Here is a 21,714-nt window from a genome sequence, read left to right as displayed (position 1 = left end):
GCCTCGGTTGCGCTCAACTGGGTTAGAAATTAGAACAAGGGGTCTAAAATGTGGCGCATACCTAAAAATAAGTTCTGATACCCACAGAGATAGGCTGAAGAGTGTCCCCCAGTTAAAGCCAAGATTTTTCTCTGAAAGAGATTACATGTCCATATTAACATAAAGACAGTTAGAAAATCATGGCCCCAAATGTTTATCTTATAATTTAAATAGCCATTAAAATTTTAGCCTAGAAAAAATATAAAGCGGGATTCCCAATTGCTCATCTTAACCATACAGCACCTTAGGAAGACTCCTGTAAAGTAACATAAACATATTTTAATATAGCATAACTGAAGAATAGACACTTACATAAGGAAACTTGCTGGATAGAAACTATGGAATAGGTTTTCCATAAGGGACTTCAATGTCAAAAGACATTTATAAATACGGGAGCTTTCATTTGATAGCACTTGCTCTGTAGCTATTCTTTCTGAAACTATTATGTAATAGAATCGGTTGTCAATTTAAGTCATTCCTGGTTGCTGGCAATAAAACCATATATTTGGGATCTAAAAAATCTGGGGGGGGTGCATATTAAATAGCTCCTTAACAAAAAGAGAAATCAAAATTAAGTGTATTGGGTGATAAACGCCATGAGGGGAATTCAAAGAGCTTTTGTGAGCCCGTGATTATAGCTTTATTCTCAAAGGATGCAGTTGGGAAATCTCTCTCCCCAGTCACCCATAAACAACATAGATATACTCATGTTTTGCAGTTATTTCTACAAATAGTGACAGTCGCCTTTACCAGCACTTACACATGTAATGTCACTTAATAGTCTCTTACCCTCCCTATGAATTTAATGCATATTGCCATTAAGATTCTAACCAGTCACCGATGCTGGAACTCCATACATACATCACATGTACACACACACACAATACGTACCTTCCTGCCAGTTCAGAAACAGGTGTGCCTTTTTTGCTGTTACCAGCAGCTTCTTCTCCTTCCAGGCTCTTTGCCTTCTTGGCCTTTCACCACTGGAGCTGGTGTTTACCCTCGAGCTGACATTTCAACGTCAACCCACCAGGTGTCCACAGTCGTCTTTCCCGTGACACTCCTGTAGCAGATGGTGCAAATGGCCTGGCACATACATTCTGATTCGTTGCAAAAACCAAACTGCCAGACTGCTGACTAGTTTGGCAAGAAAGGGAGAAAGTTGTTGCTAAAAAAAACTATTATGAATTATCCTTCATGTGGTGACTTTGGACTTGTCCCTGCTTAAAGATGATTAGTAATTATTTAACCAGATTAAACAAAAGCTTTTAAAGGAGTTCCCTGTTTGAAAAGATGGCTATAGGCAACAGGAACTTGTCTATGTAGAATAAGAGTCAAATAATAGAAAGTCAAAACAAAATTACATCAAATACAAAATGTTAAATAATTTTTTAATTGACTAAATGGGAACAGTAGAAGTGTACTGGGGGTTGGGTAGTTTTGTTGTTTTTTTTTTTGGTTTTTTTTTTTGTCTTCTTTACTTTCTGATGCTATTCCAAATTCCCAAATAAACTTTTTTTTTAATAATACCAGTAATTTGTGATATTAAAGGTCTTTCCCAAAAATGTTTTATTATTTTGTGCAAAGTGGTTCTTTTTGTCCTTTGGAACTTTGAAAATGTAATGGAATTCTACTAGGCAAATCTCCACACATGTACACACACACATAGGACTAAGTGTTTTCTTTACAGAGGTAAAGCCTTGGAATTAGATCTTCAATGCCCCTTTATCACTTCCTAATGGAAGTGCTCTATTCTTACTTACTCTAGGTTATTTTGATGTCTGCCATCTGCAACCCCTTCCAGTAGGATCTCTGATGTCTCTCTATCTAGGTTCAGGCACACCCACTTTCTACCCCATGCTTCAGTCATCAGTCACAGATCTTGGGAATGAGTCATGATACCAGCAACACGGGGAGGTGGAGACAAGTGTCCCCGTACTCTTAGCATGCATCCCATACCACTAGACTCCTGACTTGAGGTTCCTGCCCTCCTGACCAGATCCTGGCCAGCCTCTAGTTAGGGCCATCTAAATTTTATAGCCCAAATCCCAATATATAAACCTGTTTCCACTTTCCTTTACCCAAAGTGTCCAGCACACTAAGGTCCCAGCATGCCTCATAGCTAAACACCAGGGATAAAGAGGAAAATCTTAAAAGCAGCTACCAAAAAAAAAAAAAAAAAAAAAGATAAATTACATAGAAAGGGACATAGATGAGATGCCTGGGTTGCTCAGTCGCTTAAGCTTCTGACTCTTGGTTTCAGCTCAGGTCATGACCTCATAGTTTCATAAGTTCAAGCCCCATGTGGGCTTTGCACTGAGAGTGCAGAGCCTGCTTGGGATTCTCTCTCTCTCCCTCTCCCGTTCTTTCTGCCCCTCCTCCACTTGCGCTCTTTCTGTCTCTCTCAAAATAAACAAATAAGCTTTTTTAAAAAGTTTAAATAAATAATAAAAAGGAACACACATAAAGATGACAGCAGATTTCTCATCAGAATTTGTGAAAAAAGAATGCAGACATGTTATCTCTAAAGTACTGAAAGAAAAAAAGCTGCCAATTTGGAATTCTGTGAAAGAAAATGTCTTTCAAAAACAAAGGTGAAACAAGAACTTTTGCAAACCTATAAAGTTGAAAATAATTTTCACTGCCAGCTTATAGTACAAAAGATGTTACAGGAAGTCTTTCTGGCATAGAGAAAATGATAACAGATGAGACTATGAATCTATATGAAGAAATGAAGAACCCTGGGAATGGTAGCTACATGATAAATATATAAGATGCTCTTATTATTACTTAAATTTTTAAAATATGATTGATAGTTAACCAAAGATAATAACAATGTAACACATACAAAAGTAAAATGTATGCCAACAATAGCACAAGGGGATAAATGTGAATAGTTGACTTTTGAGCAACATGACTATGAACTACCCTGGCCCACTTACATGTAGATTTTTTATGGTACAGTACAGTAAATGTATTTTCTTTTCCTAATGGTTTTCTTGATAACATTTCTTTTTCTCCAGTTTCCTTTATTATAAGAATACAGTATATAATACATATAATGTACAAAATATATACTAATTGACTATGTTCTTGATAAGGTTTTCAGTCAATAGTAGGCTGTTGATAGTCAAGTTTGAGGGGAGTCAGAAGTTATACTCTGATTTTCAACTATTCAGGGGGTCAATGCCCCAACCCCTGCATTGTTAAAGGGCACACTGTATGCTATTAAAAAGTTCTTCTATAATTCATAAAATGGTTTAATATCACTTGAAAATAGTGTGTAATAAGTTAAAGATGTATACTGTAAATCAAACACGACTACTGAAATAATAAAACAAACTCTTGTAGCTAATAAGTCAGTAAATGAGATAAAATAAAATCTTAAAAAATATTTGGTTAGTTCAAAAGGCAGAAAAGAAGGACAAAGGAAACAAAGAATGGATAAGACAAACAGCAAAAATATAGATTTAAACCTAATTAGGGCACCTGGGTGGTTCAGTTGGTTAGGCATCTGACTTTGGCTCAGGTGATGATCTCGCAGTTCATGGATTCGAGCCCCGCGTCGGATTCTGTGCTGGCAGCTCAGAACCTGGAGCCTGTTTCAGATTCTGTGTGTGTGTCTCTCTCTGCCCCTCCCCCACTCATGCTCTGTCTCAAAAATAAATAAACTATTTAAAAAAATAATTATATCCATAGTCATATTACATGCAAATGGTCAAAATACCCCAATTAAAGGACAATGACTGTTGGATTAGATTAAAACACACACAAACACACACACACACACACACACACAATTTGATGCCCCTACAAGAAAGTACTGTATTTTTTTAAATTGTTAATGTTCATTTATTTTTGAGAGAGACAGAGCATAAGCAAGGGGGGGCAGAGAGAGAGGAAGACATGGAATCCAAAGCAGGCTCCAGGCCACCAGCTGTTAGCACAGAGCCCAGTTGAGGGCTTGAACTCACAAACTGTAAGATCATGACCTGAGGTGAAGTCGGACACTTCACTGACTGAGCCACCAATGTGCCCCACAAAATGCACTTTAAATATAAAGACACACACAGGTTAAAAAGAAAGGATTGAAAAATGCTAACACAAATCAGAAGAAAGGAGATTTCAGAGCAAAAAATTACTACTAGCGATAAAGAAGTTGCTTCACAATAACAAAGGGGTCAAATCATAGAGAGGTGTATATAGACATTTATGCATCTAATAACAGGGCTTCAGCATGAAACAAAAACTGCAGAGATAAACAGACTACTCATAATTAGAGAGATTTCTATACACATCTCAATAGTTGATAAAAACAGGCAGACAGAAAATCAGTGAGGTTATTAAAGACTTAATAACACCGTCAACAAACCTGAGCTAGTTGACATTTATAAAGCAGTCCACCAAACAATAACAAATATACATTCTTTTCAAGGATACAAGAAAACTGTCCAAAATAGATTATATTCTGGGCCATAAAACAAGTCTCAATAAATAAAGAGGTTTGAATTCATGCAAAGGATATTCTCTGACCAGAATGGAATTAAATTAGAAATCAATAACACAAATTACATTGAATATCTACAACTATTAGAAAATTAAATAATACATTTCTAAGTAGCCTGTTGGTCACAGAAGAAATCAAAAGGGAAATTAGAAAGTATTATCAGTGGAATGAAAATGAGGACATATCAATATTTGTGGGGTCCCACTGAAGCCTGATTTATAAGAAAATTTATAGAACTAAATGTACAAATTAGATACAATATCAAAAGCATCTCTATAGAAGAAAATAATGACAAATTCAACATCATCAAAATTTTAAATGTCTGTTCTTTTAAAGAGCCTGTTTAGAGAATGAAAAAACAAGCCACACTCGGAGAAAATATCTACAAAACATGTATCTGACAAAGGACATGTGGCAAGAATACATAAATAACTCTCTATACTCAATAATAAGAAAACAAACTAAGTTTTAAAAATAGACCTTATTTGAACAGACACTTCACCCGAGAAGTTATAGAGATGGCAAATAAGCTCAGGAAAAGATACTCGACATCATTACTTGTTACAATAATGCAATCTAAGACCACAATAAGGTAGCACTCTGCATCTGTCAGCATGACTAAAATTAACAAGTCTGATCACAGCAAGTGCTAGAAAGATACGGGAGGAACAGGAATCTTCATTATTGCCAGTAAAAAATGTAAAACAGTACAACTGCTTTGGAAAACACTTTTGCAGTTTCATAGAAAGTTAAACATACATGGCCCATACGACCCAGGCATTCCAGTCCTAGATATTGCCCCAAGAGAAAAGAAAGCATATGCCCACACAGTGCCTAAATGTTTACAACAGCTTTACTTTAATAGTTAAAAACTAGAAATATACAAAATGTGCACCAACAGATGAATAGATACACCAGAATATACATACAATGGAATACCGCTTGGCAATAAAAAGAAAGAAACTACAGATAGACACTCTGTAGATAGATCTCAAAGTAATCAAGCTGAGTGAAAGAAACCAGACCTAAAATGAGCATCTATTTATATTCAGTTCTATAAATGCAAACTAATCTCTGATGGTAATAACAGTTCAGTGTGGCATATAGTAGGAAGGATGACACGGGAAGTTTTGAAGGTGATGGACATGTTGATCTTGATTGTAGTGATGCTTCCATGGATGTAGACAGAGGTCAAAACTCATCAAATATTATACTCTAAATATGTGCAGTTTATTATTTGTTAATAATACCTAAAAAGTCAGGAAAGATATTTTAAGTACTTAAAAGTCATAAATGAGGCCTAATGAGACATCTAATACAAACAGTATAGTAAATGTAGACAACAATACTATATTGTAATCATCAAACTTGCTAAGAGACTAGAACTTAATTATTCCAACCACTAAAAAGAAATGGTAATTCTTTTTTTTAACGTTTATTCATTTTTGAGAGACAGAGACGAGCGTGAGCAGGAGAGGAGCAGAGAGAGGGAGACACAGAATCTGAAGCAGGCTCCAGGCTCTGAGCTGTCAGCACAGAGCCTGACATGGGGCTCCGAACCCATGAACTGTGATATCATGACCAGAGCTAAAGTCAGACGCCCAACCGACTGAGCCACCCAGGAGCCCCAAGAAATGATAATTCTTATGTAAAGGGATAGTGATGCTTATTATCACTACAGTGGGAATCATATTACAATATATAAATATATCGAGTTAAGATATGTTGTACACCTTCAATTTATACAGTGGTATACAACAAATATATTTCAATCTTTTAAAATTTTAAATAATAGTAACACTATCAGAAAACAAAATACCACCCTGTCCTTGATTAAGGTCTAATCAGTAATATTAAAACTTCTATTAGAGACCATCCAGTTCAATGGTTTTCAAGCTGTGGTCTCACGTACCTTCATTCTTTTTCAAGCAAGCATTCTGTCCCTTATCTGACTTTTATATTGGGCTTCCTTTCAAGGTATCATCAGAAGGAAGGGAGTCTGTTGCTTCGAAAAGTTTGGGAATTACTGATGTAATACAAACCACTCATTAACGGAAAAGGAATCGTAGGCCAGGTGAAGTGATTGCCCAAAGGCACACAGAGCTGGAGCTAGACAGAGCTCGAGGCTTCCAGATCTCCCACCTCATGCTCCCTCAAATGCATTCCACTGCCTCCCCTCAGAGGCCTCACAATAATGTTGGCAATTGGAGATGGTTCCAGCTAATGGATCTCAGAATGAGGCCCTAGTCGTCTTTTTTTACATAAGTAGAAACATTATCCTGGACCAGTCTAAATGATGAACTATTTCCAAGTATCTTATAGACCTTTGTACTATCAATGAAGTATTGAAAAAAAAAAAAGTGTTAGGGCTGTGTTGAATTGTATTTCTTCACTTATTTTTTAAGTTTTTAAAATTAAAAACATTTTTTAATGTTTATTTTTGAGAGACAGAGAGAGAGAGAGAGCGAGCATGAGCAGGGGAGGGGCAGAAAGAGAGGGAGACACAGAATCTGAAGCAAGCCCCAAGCTTTACAGCATCATCACAGAGCCTGATACTGGACTCAAACCCATGAACCGTGAGATCCTGACCTGAGCCAAAGTCAAATGCTTAACTGACTGAGCCACCCAGGCTCCCCCTCTTTGTTCATTTTTTTAGCTTCATGGGATGTTAAGTGAATGTTATTGAAAACATCAAAACTTTGCCTTTGACTTACTGAAATAAATCAGGAGAAAAAGAAGTGTCAATAGAAGTCAGTGATTCAGAATATAGGCATTGGAATCTGTCATGTTCAAATCCCAGCTCTGCAAATTCCAGCTATGCTTGTCAACAGACAATTCACTTCGCTCATCTCAGCCTATTTGCTCATCTTTAGAATGGAGCTAAAAAGCACTCACTGCAGTGAGTTGCCATGGGAGGTAGATAAAGCAAGACAGGTGATGCATTTATTGTGATTACTGGAGCAGGATGAGAGAAGCAGACAAAGATAAGATCAAGTGGGAATATTAGACAAGGAGGCATGACTCTGCTTGATTCAAAGCAGGTGCTGTCAATATTCTCCCCTGCAAGAAGAGGAGGTAAAGAACAGGACTAGAAACAGATGTTTGTCTTATCCACAAACACTTAAAAACTGAAATGAAATTTTTAAGCATCATTTGGAATAACACATCTTTTAGAAACAAGGACCCTGGGAAGCTGGACTCCTGACAAGTAGCATCAACTACCTATGTTTTAATATAAAGAAGACCCTTATCTCCAGGGATATGTTCCAAGACGCCCAGGGGATATCTGGAAACACAGATAGTACCAAACCCTATATATAGTATGTTTCTTCTTTTTTTTTCTTAAATAGTTTATTTTCAAGTTGGTTTCCATATAACACCCAGTGCTCATCCCAACAAGTTCCCTCCTCCATGCCAGTCACCCCCCCTTTGCCTCTCCCCCTCCCCCATCAGCCCTCAGTTTGTTCTCGGCATTCAAGAGTCTCTCATGGTTTGCCTCCCTCCCTCTCCCCAACTATTTTTCCCCTTCTCCCCCATGGTCCTCCATTAAGTTCCTCCTAATCCACCTATACGTGCAAACATATGGCATCTGTCCTTCTCTGCCTGACTTATTTCGCTCAGCATAACACCCTCAAGTTCCATCCATGTTACTACACATGGCCAGATTTCATTCTTTCTCATTGCCTTGTAGTATTCCATGGTATATATAAACCACATCTTCTTGATCCATTCGTAGTTTATGGACACTTAGGCTCTTTCCATGATTTGGCTATTGTTGAGAGTGCTGCTATGAACATTGGAGTACATGTGCCCCTATGCATCAGCACCCCTGTATCCCTTGGGTAAATTCCTAGCAGTGCTATTGCTGGGTCATAGGGGAGTTCTATTGTTAATTTTTTGAGGAATTTCCACACTGTTTTCCAGAGGGGCTGCATCAGTTTACATTCCCACCAACAGTGTAGAAGGGTGCCCGTTTCTCCACATCCTCACCAGCATCTATAGTCTCTGATTTGTTCATTTTAGCCACTCTGACGTGTGAGGTGGTATCTCAGTGTGGTTTTGATCTGCATTTCCCTGATGAGGTGGGATGCTGAGCATCATTTCATGTGTCTGTTGGCCATCTGGATGTCCTCTTTGGAGAAGTGTCTGCTCATGTCTTCTGCCCCATGTCTTTACTGGATTATTTGTTTTACGGGTGTGGAGTTTGGTAAGTTCCTTATAGATTTTAGATACTAGTCCTTTATCTGATATGCCATTCGCAACTATCTAGTATGTATTTTTTCCTATACACACATACCTGTGATAAAGTTTAATTTATCAGTTAGGCACAGAGTAACAATAACTAATAATAAAACTGAATAAGCATAACATACTGTAGTAAAAGTAACGTGAATGCACTCTCTCCCCCCCTATCAAGATATTACTCTGCATCTACCCTCCTCCTTGTGGTGATATGAGATGATAAAATACCTACATGATGACATGAGGTGAGGTGAATGATCTAGGCATTATGACACAGCGTTAGGCTACTATTGACCTACAGATGATATGTCAGAAGAAGAATCATCTGCTTATGGACTGTGATTAACTCAGAAACTGAAACCATGGAACCAAAAGGCAGATAAGGGGGAACTGCTATATCTTTTTGTTTTTCAAAGAACAAAACACCTAGACCTGGGGGTCCCAATGAGGTATGCCAACCTGACTTTCCAGCTGAGATGCTCACATCCCACTGTCTACTGGACTCTTCCATCTACTGCCCCTAGATCCCCCAAATGCAGATTGCCCAGCCCCAAATTCTTTATTCTTAATGCCACCATATTTACCACCTTACCACACAACTCACAAATTCTGCTTCTCTCCATGTATTCTCCACCTCACTTGTGGCTTCAGTGTGGCAGTGACTATTTCTGCATGACAGAGAGCTGGGAGTCATCCAGATTTCCCCCTCATGCCCCACATTCACCAGATCTTCAAGTTCCATCCATTTCCCATTGAACGCCATCCTCCTGTGCGTTTCACCTTCGGTCTTCTTACTCACAGAAGCTACCATCTCTTACCTGAAATGTGCTGACAGCTTCCTAACTGGCCTCCCTCTGTCAATCTTGCCCTTCCCTAAATCAGCTTCTGCGATGCTCACAACTGTCTCTCTAAAATATAGGGGAGCCAAGTCACTCTGTTGATGGACCCCTTTAGTGTGTCCCTATAACTACAAGATAAACACAAGCTCCTTAATGACATAAAGCTGCTTCCTGGTGTGGCTTTTACCTGGATCTCCAGCCACAGAGCTGTCCTAGCCTCACCTTCTCATCTTTATGCTCTGGCAAAAATGCATTTCTAATCACTATAAGATACCATACTTCTGTGCCTTGAACACGTGATGCTTTCTGCCTAGAATGCCCCCTCTCCCGTCCTTTTGTCCACCACCTAGTGAACTAAATGGAACCTTCCATGACACACACCCCCATGAGTCCTCCAAAAAGTTTAATACTCTGGTGTTTATACTGTTGCCTACATCAGGCTGTACCATAAGCATTTGTTTAAATGACTTTCTACCACACTTACTATCAACTTCTCTCGTTTAAGAGTTGTGCCGTATTCATCTATATATCCTCAGTACCTTACTCAGTGCCTGTCATATGGTAAGAGCTCAATCCACTGCTGATGGACTCTTGCCTCTCTTCATGTTTAGACAGATAATATTTCTTCATCGTCTATTCTAGGAAGTTCTACATGCCCTGGTTATAAAGCCTAATAGAAATCAATTTTGGAATAAAACATCTTCTTCAGTTCAAAACAGAAGAATTGAGGGTCTAGGAGTTTGGAAAGGGGGCATTGAGTCCAACATCAGGGTAAAAGCATTCCTGCACTGAACATCATGAGCTGGGACAAGCGACGTCCAACCTGGCATTGCGGAGGGGGCAAGCATTGCAAGGGCATCCGAATTTCATCAGTGTTGATGCTTTAGGGACTATAAATCAGTCTTTGGCCCTCCCTCTGCAGGTGGTGCCCTTCATCATGAAAAGATGTTCTGTCACAATGAGTCAAATGTTTACTGCATTGAGTCAGCAGCACCAGCTCTTCTGTGTTAGTACTCAACTGAATGCTAACAACATCTCATTAACAAACAGCAAAACCCACGTGTCTCCTTGTGACATTCAGCATCAAGCTGGAAAATGCTCAAAGCCAACTCTCCTAAATCCAACAGGATTGGAAACGTGGTAATCATCTCCTTCCTCTGATTTATCCCACACCATGGTTATATAGTTAATGGATTCGTTTAATGGACCCAAAACTTAATATCCTCATACTAACTTTAAATATCTCTTCGGTGTCTGTTTTGCATTTTATGTGAAACTTGTTTTCTTCTCTGATGATCTAATCAAAAGGAGAAAAGGTTTCCTTTAAGTTAACCAACAAAAGCAAAAACAGCTAAAATTTATCAGTATGGAACTGTCCTTTATGGGAAAACAATACCCAGCATTCTAGAGTATGATGGCACATTAATGACATGCAAATTCTTCAAGTGATAAGACCTGGCTTCTGGGAATTTTCTTTCAATAGAAAGCTCTCTCTTCACTGAAAAATCTAATGGAGAATCCAGTGTGCTGTGGTCAAGTAGGAAGCTCTGTCTCCACTAACAAATATGGTCCAAACAATTTAAAGAACTCCATAGAATGGGATTCCACCGTGATCATGCAGAAACTCCCAGAAGAATGAGTGTTCTCTGTCACAGAAACCTCAATGCTGTCCTACCAAGAAAAATGGCATGGCCTCATTCATTTGCCTTTCACTGATACAGATAGTTTAGTTAAGTCTGTTTTCTGCCCACAATAGCACAACCCACATTTCTATTTCTTCCATTTCAGCAGAATACTTAATTTGAAATTAAATAACTGCATCCAGACAGCAGAATATTATTCAGCACTAAAAAGAAATAAGCTGTCAAGTCATGAAAACACATGGAAAAAAACCCTAAATGTGTATTACTAAGTGAAAGAATCCAAGCTTAAAAGTCTGTGTTTTGTGGGATTCCAACTATATGACGTTATGGAAAGGGCAAAATGATGCAGACAGTAAAAAGAGCAGTGGATGCCAGGGAAGAGAGAGGGATGAAAAGGCAGAACAGAGAAGTTTTAGGGCAAGAAAAGCATCCTGTGTGATACTTCAACAGTGGATAATATATCATTATACATTTGTCCAATCCCATAGAATGCACACCATCAAGAGAGAACGCGTAATGTAAAATACGGACTTTTTTTTTAACATTTATTTATTTTTGAAAGACAGAGCATGAGTAGAGGAGGGCAGAGAGAGAGGGAGACATAGAATCCCAAGCAGGCTCAAGGCTCTGAGCTGTCAGCCCAGAGCCCAATGAGGGGCTCAAACTCGTGAACCATGAGATCATGACCTGAGCCAAAGTCGGCCGTGTAACCGACTGAGACACCCAGGCACCCCTAAACTATGGACTTTTGATGATAATGATGTGTCCATGTTCAACCACTGTACCAAATGTACCCCTCTGGTAGGGGATGTTGATAGTGGGGAGGAGGGCTGCAGAGGGCGGGGCGGGGAATACATGGGAACTCTGTACTCTCTGCTCAATTTTCCTATGAACCCAAAACTGCTCTAAGGAAATAAAGTTTATTAATTTTAAAAAATTACTGATTAAAAAGCCCTGTCCAGCCTGCTTATACAGGATATCTTTTCTGTTTTATTGAGCCATTCCCAAGTCCTTCTTATGCAGAAGAATCTTAGAAAATATCTCTTTAGGTTTCTGTTTTGTTAATGGCAAAACTCCATCCCCTACCTAGTCCCAAACAGTCTACATATAAGAGCTAAGGCGGAACTAAGAATAGTTGAGACATACCTTGCTTGATTTGCTCTCCTTTACCAGAGGATGCTGGGTTTCCAAAGAGAATACACATAATGGGATTCCATTTTAATCAGTGTAATTGTCGCTGCCTTTATACTGATCTATTACGTTTTATTCACAGATATCAATTTCACGGAAAGTAAATTGCAGTGGGTGAAAAATACTTCAGAACAACATAACAAAAACAGTCCGAGGCCATCACACACTATGCTGTCATTTCCTGTAGATAATCCTACTCAGAGTATATGTGGCCCTCTCAGACCCAGACACCCTTCAAATCAAGATGAAATTCATGAAGGCTAAAAATGCATGTCTCTGCCACATCTAGCTTCCTGCAGCACAGTCAGCCAGCCCCCTCCTTCCTCCAGCTCTTAACTCTTGCCCACACTCAGTTTCACCATAAAACCTTAGACTTCTAATAAACGATAAAATTAACCAGAGCTCTAAGATAAATTGCTCTTGAAAGCATGCAGTGATTAAAAAAAAAATCTTCCAAGGTCTGGGTAGAAGCAAATGCAAGCCAAATTTTCAAGATTTTACAAGAGTATGCAAAATGTCTTTTCCAGCACTGTGGACATGATGCTGCTTGTCTCAGAGCTGCAAGTGTGGGGGGCCAGCCTGTGAAAGATAACAGGGAGCATTCATGCTGTTTCTACATTTTAGACAAAGATTTCCTAATGGTTTCTCCGCTTGTCCTTTGCTTTTGCAGCTTTCATTCGAGCAGGTAGGGTGGAGCCCGTTTCCCCTTTGGCAGTGGGTTATACAGTTCTCAGGCAATAAAACCTTGGACCTCCCTGGCAGAGCAGCTCCCTCCACATTTGATAGCTCTCTCACTTTTCCACTCTTAATCAGCCCCCCCACCCCACTGCCCACCCCAAGCACACACACATACAGTTTATATTACATACTCTTTCTTGTAAAAACAGATGCTAAGTGCTGTCCTACAATGGATTAAACCAACCCCATCTTCCGACCTCCTTCCACGGGGATTTTCATAGCCTGGTAATCCATAAACAGAAAAACATAAATGTTCAGAAACAGGCCCTGGTATATTAGCTGCAGGCTGAATGCTTTGGTTTGAGCAGTGGTTTTATAATTAATTTTTTTTCTCTGGCACTAACCCAAGTACTTGGGAAAAGTAAATCATATTAACATTTTATCTTCATGTTGCTACCCTATCTGCTGCGTTATTTGGCACCTTGGAGGAAACCCATGCCGTTTTCCTACTGACAGGAAGCTTTCTGAGCCGTTACCATAGGTGGTCTCACACCTGCTTCTCAAGCCAGAGCACCAGCAGCTGTTATTCTAAGACCTGATCTGAGTAGGCTGAATTTTGTTGACACATTTCCATGGTGCCATTTATGAGGTAATGTTTGTGGCTTGAGACCATGTGAATTGCTACGTACCTGACTGAAGAAATCAAAATTTCATAGCATGATCTACTTTTCTCATGTAGAGTACACACCCACCCACAAGATCCTCCTACATTTAAATTTAGTCACAAAACGAAAGCCAGAGAAAATCAGCACATTAAAAAGTGAAGAACAGCAATGTCCTTGCCTCTGCATCATGTATTTTCAGCTTAAATATCCCCAGCAGTCAACAGCCTGTGCTGTGCCAGCCCCTTCTGCCAAGGATTTCATAGGCCCCAGGTCGTCCGCCTTCCAAGAGTGGATATGTATCAGATACGCATGCAGCGAGGAAAAGATGAATAGCCCTCCAAGAAAGAAGTGATCCAACAATAATCAATAAATCAAAACTATAACCATTCTGACCGATGACTGAAGTATAAGTCTATTATCAGTTGGATGTATAATCATACAGATGAGATAATGGGTTCCCAAACAAACAGAAAAGCCTTTCAATGTCAGATTTCTGTAATCCAAGCTGTATAGTATGAACTCTGTAAATTGTTTTCTATGTTCACAAGCCACCTGTGGGCTAACTGAGTGTGCATATACCTAAAACTCTCTAAATCCCATGCACATGACATGAAAAATACATAAGTCAAAATGTGTGTTTCTCTATATTCAGTGATCTTGATTATATTCCTGAAAAGTTCTAATGCCAAATGCCTTGGGACAGATCACAGGACATTTGTTACGGTTCAAAGACCTTCCAATGTAACATCAAATAAGTCATGACAAGGTGTTATTAAGATCCCTGAATTTATTCCGTATCTCCAGGCTAAAGCACCAGTTGACTACTACCATCAAAGCTTTTCAGCCCATAACACCAAATCCCTCATGCAGACCGTGGTTATTTTATTTCCTTGTACTGGTGTGCATTTCTGTAGAGAACCAGCAATTCCTTCGGCCTTACCTTTTTTTTCTTTCATCTTCCAAACTAGCATTACAGCACATGTACACATGGCTTCTATCTTGTATTATACATAAAATAAAGTTGTTTCATGAACATGGATACATTTGGTCAGACTAAGGAAGATCAATTCACAGATGCAATTACCCAAGTGCAGATCATATCATCTTGGTTTCCTGAGGATTCTGTCTACTGACTTGTACTTTTGTTAAATCCTTAACTTTCAGCAAAGAAGAATCATGGAGAACTTGATCCACTGCCTCTTTCAGGGTTTTCTCTATAATGGCCCACATTGAAAAACACAGAACTAAGTATTTGGAAAAGTTTTCCTTTTTCTCAGGAACAGATCTGTTTTCCTTAGCAACACCCCAGTGGAGTGGATAAAGGCACAGACCTTGGAGTCAGATGGTCTGAGTCTGAAATCCACCTCCACCAATTGCAAGCTATCTGCTCATGGGCAGACTACTTAACCTCTTTGTGCATTTTTCCCTCATCTGTAAATGAGTGTTGTTGTGGGGTATCCATATGAAATAGGTATATAAAGCCCTTAGAACAGTATTCATCTCAGAAAGAAATGTCTTTCTTTTTTTTAACAATAAGAACTTTGTGACCGCCCACGTTTATCTTTTCATTTTGACAATCAGGAACTTTAGGTCAAAATCTCAGCCCGGTTATAGCAATTGATAACACTTTGCATTCTAAGTATCTAGATTCTATTTGTTTTTTTCCTTCAGTCTTTGCCTTTTTCCAAATCTATATTTTTGCTGATATTGACTTTTTATTATTAAATTTTATATCTTTTGATGACATAATTCAAACTCATTGTGTAAGGAGGAAGAGAAATCTATGTAAAAGTAATACTAGAAATTACCAATAAATCTTTAGCTACAAATGTGTAGATTTGGAAGTACCTAAATGAAGGCTGAGTAACTAGGATAACTGTGTGATTTTAAAGAGGAAATTTAGACGTTGTATTTTGAGCTGTCATAAGAAAGCATTCATCAGTGACGTCATCTGACTTCTCTGAGACTAAGGTTTCTCACATGTAAATGCTGAGATTAATGGTATCTACCTCTCAAAGTGGTTCTCAGGATTAAAGAAAATAACTTCTGTAAAGCACCAAGCACAATGTCTAGCACATAGTAGAAGGTTCTGCTGGTTATTTGCTGTCTATTCCTTCATATCCATTCTCAGCTCTTCTCTTGCCTGCTGAATGCTCTGGAGAATAATCTTGAGGGACTACAAACCTGGGCTCCTTACCTCTCTAGTTAAATCGGCAGATTGGAGATTGGGAGGAGAGTAAAGATGGGGTGTTTATTCTCAAAATATATACCCCAATCTCTCTACCTCCCCCACCCAACTCCCTCTCTGCTGGGCCTTGGTTTAGCTACTTTCCCCTTCTATTCTGCATGTCTGTCCCTGGGCCACAGCTTTTATTGGGTCCCCATAACAACTCCCTCTTCTAATTATAGTAATTAACTTGTCCAACTTTCCCCTGGATTTTCTCAGAGTTAGCAGTCAATTCCTATGTCCCAGGAACTCTTTACACCCAGGGCAGACAGGGAGTGGTTGGCTACCCTACCCCTCCTTGCCCCTTCAGTCTCCAGGTAGAATGCAAATTTCTCTAAGCCTTTTCAGGTTATTTTCTAAAGCTCTGTGATTATGAATGATTTTTATTTTTCTTGGCAATTTTCAGTATTTTTTCAGAATAAATAAATATGAGCAGAACTCTGGAAGGTAGAAATCTTATATTCTAGGCTGAACTCAAATTACATGGCCTTCGACAAATTACCTAACCTTTCTTGTCTTCTTCCAGATCATTTGTAAACTAGATGATCCTACTTGCTGCACTGTTGATGTTGCCTTCTTCCTGAGGGAGCACTAGACCATATCAACACTTACAGGTCTCTCCAGTCATGACCTGAACAAGTATCTTGAAAGAGAAATAATTTCCTACCTGTTCCTTGACTCCTTACTTTGGTTTCCAAACCACTGTTCTGCTGAAATTGTTCTGATTCAAGTCATCAATAACTCTCTTGTTGTCAAATCCAATTGTATATCCAGTCCTCATTTCTCTGACATTTGTTGTGCTTTACTGTTGTGCATTGAATTGTGATCCACAAAAAGATATGTCCCAGTCCTAACCTCTGGTACCTAAGACTGTAACTTTATTTGGAAATAAGGTCTTTACAAATGTAATCAAGTGAAGAGTCTCAACATGAGAGCATCCTGGCTGTGGTGTGGTATCTAAATCCAATGGCTGGTGTCCTTACAAGAAAAGAAGAGGGAGATATGAGACATGGAGGCAAAATGGAAAAGACCACATGCAGAAAGAGGCAGAGACTGGAGTTGCATCCAATCTCAAGAATACCAGGAGACCCCAGAAGCTAAAAGGAGGCAAGGAAGGATTCTCTTCCACAGCCTTTGGAGGGAGTGGTCCTGTTGGCCGCTTCAGACTTTCAGCCTCTAGAACTGTGGGTGAATAAATTTTGGTTGTGTTAAGCCAAGTTTGTGACAATATGCTATGGCAGCCCTAGTAAACAGACCCACTTGTTCTTCCCTGGTTTTCAAGAGAGCCTTCCCTTTGTTCCACTCTTACCCTTATATACATGACCAGTCTTTCTCAGGCCTCTTCACTGGCTCCTCCCTCTCGTTTCCTTCAATAAAATGTTCCTGTTTTGTGCTTGGCAGTCTTCTAAACACCTTACATAGTTTTCCTCAACTGAGCAATGCCCCATCATGATATCAGACTCCACAATAGGTACCTTCTGCAAGAACCCAGGCACCTCTTGCTGGATGTTCTATGGTCAATTCAAACAAAATGCATCCGAACTCAAACTCATCGTCTTCTCCCACAACTTATTCCTCCTTCCCTATTCCCTAATTCAGTCAATGGCATCATCATCATCTAACTATTCTTCCAAAGCTCCAAAGATATCATTCTTACCACATAGAGTAGTCATTTCTACCTGAGAGATTTCTTGAAAGCCTTCTCCCTCAATTTTTCTATCCCCAAGCCACTGTCCAAAATCTCTGCTTCCATTGATTCTGTTTACAGCTACTGCCTCCAGCTCCCTGGGACAAACATCTTCCCATTTCTATGCATTTTCATCATCACCATCAAGGTTATTCTCAAAAGTCAAAATCGTCTTCTCCTCACTGTTCAAGTTCCAAATATCTGTTGGATCCCTGTTGCCTAAAGCAGGGATGTCAACCTCTTTTTCTGGCCAAGGAACAGACGGTCATGTGTACCAATGGGTCACGGTCCTACAGAATTCTCTGGATTTTTGTCATTGCCCCACCCTTTTCTCTCCCAATGAAGAAACACAGCAAAATATGAAATCAGGTGACATATTTACCTGAATAACTTCAAATCTTTCATTGAGAGTAAATCTAATTACTTGAGAAGATGTCAGCAGTTTATTATTTATAATAAATAACTTACAATATATCTCACAGGCAATCTGCATGGTAGCATGGAATTAAGGACAAATAGCCTATGGAAAACTCTAATTCTCCTTAGCATGTCATGCAAAGTCTTCACAATCTTGCTGCACTTTTTCTTATTGTCTCCCATTTCCCACATCACACTTTGTACTCCAGTAACACTGAATTACACAGCATTTCTTGGAGTTACCGTGTTTATTAACATTGAGTTTGCCATTATGTCCCTCTGCCTGAAATGCCCGTCGCCCCTTTGTGCACATGGTGCACTAGTCTCTTTTCAAAATTCTGCTTAAATGGTATCATCTCTGAGATACCCTCTCTGACTAGACACAGCTGCCCCTTGCTCCTTCCTGCACAGCATTTTATACATACCTGTGATAGTTTCCTAAGGCTGTCATAACGAATTACCACAGGTGGCTTAAAACAACAGAAGCTTATGTTCTCACATTCTGGAGGCCCAAAGTCCGAAATCAAGGTTTCAGCAAAGTTGGTTCCCACTGGAGGCTCTGAGGGAGAATCCCTCCTTGACTCTTTCTGGCTTTTCATGGCTGCTGGAAACATGAGCATTTCTTGGCTTGGGGCTGCATAAATCCCATCTCTGCCTCTGTCATCACAGGCCTTCTCTCTGTGTCTCAAATTTCCCTCTGCTTTCTCTTATGAGCACACCAGTTAATGATTTAGGACCCACCTTAAATCCAGGATGATCTTGTCTCAAGACCTTTAACTTAACTGTATCTGCAAAGACTCTACTTCCAAATAAGTTTGCATTCCCAGGTATTAAGTGTAAGGGCTCGGACGTATCTTTGTGGGACATAATTCAACCCACTACAATACTTCCATCAGAACTGTATCGTAATAATTTGTTCTCATGTATGTCTCTTTCATCAGACTGTGAGCTTCCTGAGGACAAGAATCACTTTTTTCTTAAATAATCCCCACAGCTTATCATAAGTCTTGTTACCTACTAAGTGCTTAATAAGTATGTTTGTGAAGAAGGAAGGGAAAAGCAAGTGGGTTGTGAGTGAAACTGTCTATTTTCCTTACATGCAGCTTCTTTCAGCCCTTAGGCTTCCAAGAATCCTCTATGCCTAAGATTCTTCACTATAAAAGACCAGCCCCAAAGGGCCAGGTGATGCAGAAGATTTTCCTGTCTCTTTAGAGTTGCAGACGTGAAAGCATTCCAAAGTTATTTAGTCTCTGCCTTGAGGCACATCTGCACAGTTAGATTGTCCTAGCATGCTATAAACTAGACTGGGGAGAATCATTCCTGCTTTTAAAGGCCAACAGAGAACATGCTTTTGAAAGCCTCTCTTCATCATGCAATTTCCATTAGTTCTCAGTTTAGAGAGAGAGAGAGAGAGAGAGAAAGAGAGAAAGAAAGAGAGAAAGAAAGAAAGAAAGAAAGAAAGAAAGAAAGAAAGAAAGAAAAGGAAAAACAATTAATGTCTTTTTATATATCATGCTGCATTTCCCAGGTTCTCCTCTCTCTGCTGACCATATAGTGGCCCACATTTTGAGACTCTCAGAAAGCCTTTCCAGTTGCTTCCCTGCCTTTGGAAACAGAATACAGCTCAAGAATCAGGAAATCTAGAGCTCTTGGCCTAAGCAGACCACTGAGACTTCTAAAGGCTCCTCTGTGAGGCTATAAAGTACAAAGATAAGGATCACACCACTTTTTAGGAAGAGTAGTAGATCGCCCAATTAATTACTACAAAAGTTTCCATCTACAATTGTACATCCAGCACTCATCCATTTCTTTCCCCTTAACCCTAGGCATTCAAGCTGCCTATAAAACCAAAAATATTATATCTTGCTATTGCAAGATTAAGTTTCATATTTGCCCCAGAAAGAAGCCAAAACAAAAAAGAGAGAAGGAGAGCGAAACACCTCTAAGCCATGCATAGTTAAGGATTTGGTTTCAGATCAATGTTAAAAAGCAGAGATAATTAGAAACATCATATGATTTGTGTACAACACAAGAGCTGCTTTGCTAACTAAAACCATAACTGACCTAATTTCACTGAATGTTCCAATGAAAATGACAGACATGCAAAGAAAGAAATATAATACAAGCAGTGGATGATCCATATTTTCCCCTTGGGTTTCAAACACATTCCTCACACAGTAGACAATAGTGACATGTTAATGACAGTACAGACCCTCACATGCTCAGCAAAAGGATGCCTGCATATCAGAAAACCCACAAGATTACAGATGCTTGACCCCAGTGAGACTAAAGTTTGATTTGGTTTGGTGTTTTATTAAACCTCAGTGAACAGAACAGAAAGCAAATTAAAAATCAATCCATCAGAAAATCTTTCCCTTTTACCAAATCCATAAGCAAAATGCAAAGGTACTATAACGGGAATTCATTTCTCTCATTCAACATAGGGCAAAATTAACATCCCTATCCTCCCATGAATGATTCCCGTGTCTCCAAAAGTACACTGAGGGGTATCCACAAGACACAGCAAGTGACATCTCAAAGTAATCTCTCTCACACAGACACTCTCTCACTCCTTATTGTAGCCATCCCTGCACGAAAACATGCTTGTGAAAGGGCACGTTTTGTAAGTTATCTCAGATCATCTGGCAGGATGTAAGCTCTAAGCTGGCATTTTATTTGCCTGCTCTACTTGGAAATCCCTTACATCAGCCCTGCTTTCACAAAAGGAGTCAGGCTGGGCTGCTTTCTCTTTTTCTTTGATGAATTCTGTTAGGCAAATGCTTACGGAGCCCACCCAACAAAATGTCAAAGGGAGTACAATGTCAGCAACAGCAAGATTGAGGGGACCCAGGGAAAATTCTTGTCTGCAATAAATAAGAGTGAGAGCGCCAGCAAATTGGAACGTCCAACCTCTGGAACATCTTATCTCTACTGAGCCTGTGCTGCATTATCTAACACCGCTTATCTGCCTCCCTCTTTTTAAGTAAGCACCAGGCCTGCATTCCCAATTCCCATAGCTTTAGCAGCAAAAGACAGGACACCCTTGCTGCAGAGGTGACTGAGTTCACTATTGTTTAAAGGAAGTTCATTTATTAGAGGGGTGTTTCTCACAGAAACAGTGGATAACAATATTAGCTCCCTGTGAACCCACTGAGGTATTGTCTCTTCAAGATTCAGGTAAAGATAGGGCAGGCCTGTGGCTAAACTCCAGATTGTTCCCATAGATGACATTCTCTGATGGAATAGTTACCAATTGCAGAATCCAGATTTCCAAGGACTACTAAGACTGGAAAACAACTCTGTTTTTCCATGAATAGGGCCTTGTGTTTGATTTCTAGAAATTGTTCTGCAGACTGTTCACTCATTCAAGGACTGTTGACTGAGCATGAGATGTGGCGCTTTGTGCTGGGGAGGCTAGTGAGGAACTCTCCCTTGCACAAGTGGTATAGGGAGAAAGGTACATAGATCATCATAATCTACAGCAACAATTTCTGGAAAGAATAGAGCAGGCAGAACTGGGGTCAGAATCCAGTTATACAACATCAGTCTGATCTTCAATAATCTTTGATGATTCTAAGT

The 21,714-nt window shown here is 39.5% G+C and overlaps 2 long non-coding RNA genes across 2 annotated transcripts in view; one reads left to right on the top strand and one right to left on the bottom strand.

The window, feature by feature from the left end:
* Nucleotides 1-21,714, bottom strand: part of LOC144222845 (uncharacterized) — a 330,463-nt gene that overhangs the window by 229,582 nt on the left and 79,167 nt on the right. The gene's annotated exons all lie outside the window — the stretch shown is intronic.
* Nucleotides 10,663-12,857, top strand: LOC144222844 (uncharacterized). The gene is made up of 2 exons (XR_013332489.1): nt 10,663-10,767; nt 12,544-12,857. It is a non-coding gene; the product is annotated as an uncharacterized LOC144222844 (long non-coding RNA).

The sequence above is a fragment of the Crocuta crocuta genome, unplaced genomic scaffold (assembly GCF_008692635.1).
Source record: "Crocuta crocuta isolate KB4526 unplaced genomic scaffold, BGI_CrCroc_1.0 scaffold30, whole genome shotgun sequence".
Classification (NCBI taxonomy): domain Eukaryota; kingdom Metazoa; phylum Chordata; class Mammalia; order Carnivora; family Hyaenidae; genus Crocuta; species Crocuta crocuta.
Note: the sequence above shows the minus strand (reverse complement) of the source record. Positions and strands in the feature narration are given on the sequence as shown.